The sequence below is a fragment of the Sphaeramia orbicularis genome, chromosome 16 (assembly GCF_902148855.1).
Source record: "Sphaeramia orbicularis chromosome 16, fSphaOr1.1, whole genome shotgun sequence".
Classification (NCBI taxonomy): domain Eukaryota; kingdom Metazoa; phylum Chordata; class Actinopteri; order Kurtiformes; family Apogonidae; genus Sphaeramia; species Sphaeramia orbicularis.
Genome location: NC_043972.1, coordinates 30,971,187 through 30,977,285, shown reverse-complemented (window position 1 = coordinate 30,977,285; position 6,099 = coordinate 30,971,187).

Sequence of the window (6,099 nt, the reverse complement as noted above, 5' to 3'; positions counted from 1 at the left end):
GATAAAGCGGGTTCAGATAATGAATGAACTCTTAATATTACTATCCTTTATACTGCTGCAACACTGCAAATTTCCCTCTTGTGAGACTAATAAGGGATTATTTTATCTTGTCTATCTTGTCTATATGATATGGAGGTCAGCACATCAGGTCATAGTCCTATTTATTTGTACTTTGCTGCAAAACCTATTGGATGTTGACTTGTGTGTGTATTGCTAGTGAGAACAGCTGTGCAAAGGAACACAACCACCCACTTTATCCATAATAATGACCTTGCTGTGCAATATGTAAAACCCTAGGATGGAGTGTTTTATATTGTTCTACTGGGATTGTAAATTTGTGCTTATAAAATCTAAAACTTCTGATATCTTATTCCAAACAAGCATATTTTAAGAGAACTTGCAGCCAAGGACAATAGACTAATTTAATTTAACTTCACCATTAAACTAAATTGGGAGACCTTGCCATTGAAACTTCTTAAAACAGCTACAGAACGTTTGGTCTACAACCTTGAGCACTGGCAGCGTTTGGAGCAGTCAAACCAAGGTGAAGAAAGTGTACATCAGGAGGTGCAGCCAGTGCCAAGAAAACAACAAAAATAAAGTAAATTGTTGCATTTTGTACACGAGTCAATTTCAGCGCTGAGCCAACAACCTTGACAAGTTGGTATATTTATACATGGAAGTCAAAGTCAGTGTTTACAGTGTGACTGTAAGCCAAGGAGACGGGAGAGTAAAGTCTTGCCATCCGTTTGCATGTAAGTCAAATTAAGCCAAGTTAGTTCGACTGATATGGATATTACTGGGCTGGATATTACCATAGAAGCAGGTTTTTCCATATTCATGCTGATTATTTTGGTCTCTTCACACAAAGCAGGATAAAATACTGCCTGCTGAACAGTTAGAAACCAATCATCAGCTTTGATGTGAAGCCTTGGCAGACAGTGAGGGTGAGAGAAGTGAGAGGGGAGGGAAGAGGGAGTGTTTATGGGAGAAAAAAAGAGCAGAGAGAAAAGCAAAAGCAATACACACAGATGACGGGAACCGAGGAGAAAGTCGGAGGAAAGAAGTGCATTCGTACTTCAGAAAGGCCGAGTCGCAGAGTGGGGCGGAGAGTTAAAAGAGCGTCCATTCTGGTCAGGATGAGATGGTTGGTTGTGTGCAGACAGCATCCAGGAAGTATCTGGAGTGAAATGGAAGAGCTTCCTGTCCTTTGAGAGCGTCTCTTTTAATCATGGCTGTTGGGGCTGTGGGAACCAGCCTTACCATGGAGAGGACACTGTTAATTAGATGGCATGTTACTGCACATCCCTGTAGAGTCAACACCATGCACTGCAAGGATTACACTGTTTCTGTCTCACAAAGGCAAACATTTTACCTTTAACACATTTTCACACAAATGCAAACATAAACATATAAATATACATGTCACAAATAACTGAAGTGTGGACAAGGAGTCTTTTTTTTTTTTTTTTTTTTTTTACAACCTGCTGCATGCATCTGCTCTTTCTTTGAGTAAATAAGCTTTCCAGTATTTGGTAAATGTCATTCCGACTCTATGAGCTCATTATCTTGCCTTATTTTACAGTGTTTACTGTTTCTGACTGAAGCATGAGCAATTCATTCGGCAAGTATATGGCTTTCTGCTAAGGCTCATATTGCTCCAACTGGCATTGAACGTAATGACTCATTTGTGTAAAGCTGTCTTTGTACATGAGATTCAGTGTTTTCTGAAAGTGTTGCAGATGCATAACATGTAAATGATGGGGGAAACTGAAAGAATTTAAAACACAGGCTTTCTTTTTGTAGCACTCTCCTTTCTGGCCAACAATAATGATAAAGCAGTTTTTTGAAGCAGTGGAAATAGATGCAAAATATAAGCTGCCATGATGCTTTTATAACAAGTACAGCAGTAGTGGTGTGTTGGATGGAATGATGATTCTGTGATAAAATTCAATTCACTTTTATTTATATCGCACCAATCATAATGCATGATTAACTCAAGGCACTTTACAAATTCAGGTCAAGGCCTTAACGCTACACAGAGATGAAACTCAGCAAATCCTTCATCTTCCCTCCTCATCCTTCATTTACAAAAGGAAAATCTTCAGCAGAACCAAGCTCTAGGTAGGTGGCCATCTGCCTTAACTGGCTGGAGTTAGTGGTCAGAGAAGAGACAAAAATAACACAGACACTGGAAGACAAAGGTAAACACTGGGCAAGTTGGAGTCTGGAACAACACATTAGGACCAAACAGCCCCAGAACCAGAGATACATGGAGAAAGGAATAGGAAGACAGAGGACAGAGAGGGAAAAGCCCCAATTATGAGAAAGGGAACAGCTCTCTGTTACATGTATAATACATAGACAGACTGTGCAGATGTAACTAAGCAGTGGTTTAGGACGACCAGACCCAGAGAACACCTGTGAGGAGCCAGATTCTCAAGATTTTTCAAGATTTCCAAGCACTCAAAGACACTTTATATTTATTTTACTGACATTATGTTTGCAAAGAATTAGAGGAAATCTTAAAAGCAGTCTTTAATTACAACTGTCAGTCTTATATTTCACTCTCCTACCTGCCTGCGCCACCTGTGTTTAGCTAAAATCTGCATAGCTGGGTAATTTTTTTTACAGCACAGAACTCCTGTTCCATCTCAGATCACTTGAATTACAATATCCTGAAAGATGATTATGGAGTTTTTGCTCCATGGCACAAAAAAACTATCAAGCACCACAGCTTTAATGGTAATAGTTGTGTTAAATTGTCTGAAAATGCAGATTTAGTCAAATAATGACCCCTCACAACCATAGCAATGAAACCCTTAGAAACCATAAGGAAGACACAGAATACTAGGGTTTAACATATTGATGGACATGAAGTGTAAAGGCGGCCATACACTGTGCGATTTTAGAGACGGTTTCTCACTTGTGCGACTATTTCTGGGATCGGGCCAGATGTGCTTCTAATCGTGTGTTGTGCTTCGTACAGTGTACATGGGGTAAGGACAAGTGATTAACACCTCATGACCACCTCACGACCAGCAATCGTGTGTTTGCAACAAAAACGGAGCTGTTTGAAATCCTGCTTGCTCCTCGTGAAGTTATCGCACTTTCAAAGCAGTGCCACGAGCCAATGTGCCTCAAATTCTCACACTGTGCATGCGCAAATACAATTAATTGCCAGCTACTGTAAGCTAATTCTAAGCTTACAGTAGCTGGCTATTAGCCTAGTGCAGTTTAGCTTTTGCAGCTTACCTCTAGTTTCCACTGTAGGATTGACAGCCCATACTGTCCACATCTGGACAACCAATTCCTGCACCAAACACGTCATCGTCTTTTCTTCTTTTTTGATTCCCCACAGATAATGGCACATATTGCCAAAGCAGCTCGTAGGGTTTTTGTTTAGCACTACTATTTTGTGACTCACGCCAATACACAATTGTCTATGCACTTTCGGATTCCTTGGTATTTTAACGTTGTATTCCTGGATACAACACTCGAGCATGTCGTGCGTCCTCTGGTGTATGGTCCTACAGTGTGAGCAGTCAGGTCACATACGAGCATTGGTCTGTACAGTGTGAGAACATGAATCGTGAGCCTGACTTTACGATTGATTCGCACAGTTTGAGATGGAGCTGCATGCAACGATCGAAATAATCGCACAGTGTATGGCCGCCTTAACTGTGGTGTACAAGGGAAAGGACCTCAACTCCAAAAAGCCCAGTCTCCCACAGACTTACATTGAACTTCTCTCCAAGAATACTAGGTCAGTATATTTTTTTCTTCCATTAGTCATTCCATTCTCATCTGTTTTGTTCAGGCTGATCTGGTGGTCCGTCTTTCAATATTTCCTCCATTTATCAGATCTCAGATCAAATGGATGGCTTCGATGACTGCATCGGGCTTTGATTGACAGGTCTGTATGACAGCTCACACACCTGTCGGGTTAGACTTTCAGGGTTTTGGTTTATTTCATAAAACACTGGACTGTGGTTATAGTAAAAAAGTTTCACCAACAAGGCTGTACAATTATTTTGTTACACAATGCTTGTTGGAGTTAAATGTTTTATCAAGTCAATAAAAGCCAGTATTTATAGTTATCTCACCTCTGACCCCTTGGGCTCCTGTAGTTCTGCCCCTTTTGTCCAAATCTGGTCACTAATGGCTCCAAAAAGCCAAGATGGTAATAGCCAAATCTCAAACTGACCATAATATGGAAGTTCAGAAACAACTGGGTGGCATTTACTCTATCCACTATGATAGACTATCTAATTTGATGTATCTCTAACATCCTTTTCCAGTATAATCGAGAGACAATTAACAACCTCCACTCTTATCTGAAGGCTTTCCACTACATTCTGCACCACTGGCTGCCCTTTCACATCTCTGACAGTCTGGGAAAAACACAAACTTATAAACTTCCCAAATTGCTGCAAGCCTGTACTGTAAGGTGTTTATTTCTCAGATTCACAAAAACACACAAACATTTGTTTCTCCTTAACTCCCTGTCTTGCTTCCTCTCTTTCTGCAAGTCAGTCTTTTTCTCTGCCTGCATCTGTTTTCCTCTGTCACCTCCGTCTCCTTGTAAAGTGCACAGATCCTCTCTCTCTCTCTCCCTCTCTCTCCCTTTCTCTCTCCCTCTCTCTCTCTCCCTCTCTCTTTCTCCCTCTCTCTCTCTCATGCATAGAAACCCCTCCTTTTCTCAGCTGCTCTGATGAAGCCATCACTGTTTATCTGCATCCTAAGTCTGTCGTCTGAACATTGCTCAGGCAAGACTTAGTGAATTACATTCATCTACTGTGGTAATTCAAACCCTCACTCATTGTCTGCCTTCTGTCATCTCTCTCTCCCTTTCTATCTCTGCATCTCACCATCTCCTCTGTCTCTGTGTGTGTTCCCTTCCATTTCTCTCCCTCTAAACGACTTTTGCAGCAGAACGGTTTATTTATAGGGCCAATTAAATCTGGAGGAGACTCTGCAGGCTTTGGTGGAAAAATATGTCTAAAAAAGCAGAATAGTTTTATATTTTTTTTAATCTTAATGCCTGCAAGAGCTATAAACTGCTTGTCATGTTGGGTAGATAGATTTTATTTTATCTTAAAGAAATTGGAAGAGAAGGAGGCAAAACAAAATAGAAAAGGGCAGGTGTTTGGAAAGAAAAGGAGGCGACCACATGAGTGTGAGGGAGCAGAGATGTTCTTAAATATGTGAAAGTATTGGCTAATGACAGAGAGGAGAGGAGTGGAGAAACGAGAAGAGGAGAAATGAGGAGAGGTGAGGAGAAACAGGGAGAGGAGAAACTATTAGAAACAAGGTGAAATGAGGAGAAACAAGGAAAGGAGAGGAGAGAAGAAATGGGGTAAAGGAATAAAGGAGTAACAAGGAGATAAGAGAGGAGTGGAAAATGGGGAGCAAGGAGAAAGGAGGACAGGAGAGCTGAAACAATGAGAGGAGATGAGGAGAAATGAGGAAGGAAAAAATGAAGCAAGAAGAGAAGGAGAACAAGGAGGAGAAAGGAGAAACAAAGAAACAGATGAGAGGAGAAATGAGGAATTAAGAACATACTAACTACACAATACAGCTGCTTGCAGGGAGACAAAATCTAATTTTAACTTGAAGTGACTCACATGTTTGGAGTGGTGAACTTGATGTTAGTTTAGGTACTTAGCTAATCATCCTGCTCAGAAGTTGAAGAAGCAGCTGTTTCCTCTGACAGGAAACCTGAGGACTTTGACAGCTGTTTACCAAACAAGCAGCACTGATGCACAGGTCAGGAGAATAAACTAGTGTGAAACAACATTATGTTCAAAGACACAGATGTCTCAAAATAAAATAGGAAGCCAGACGCCCAAGATGAAGCTCAGCCTTTTCAGTAAGACATCACTGACTGTGGCTTCATGAACCTGAAACAGCTGTTCATGCTGTGCATTAACATACCGGCCACATCAGCAAAAAGGAGGTTTTTCCTCCAGTGAGGCTGATTAACTAACCCCATGGAGTACTATTGCAAATAGAAATGCCATAATAACATCAGATAATAATGTAATAATGTCAGTTATTTGATGGCTCAGATATCTGATAATATAAATCTTAATACAA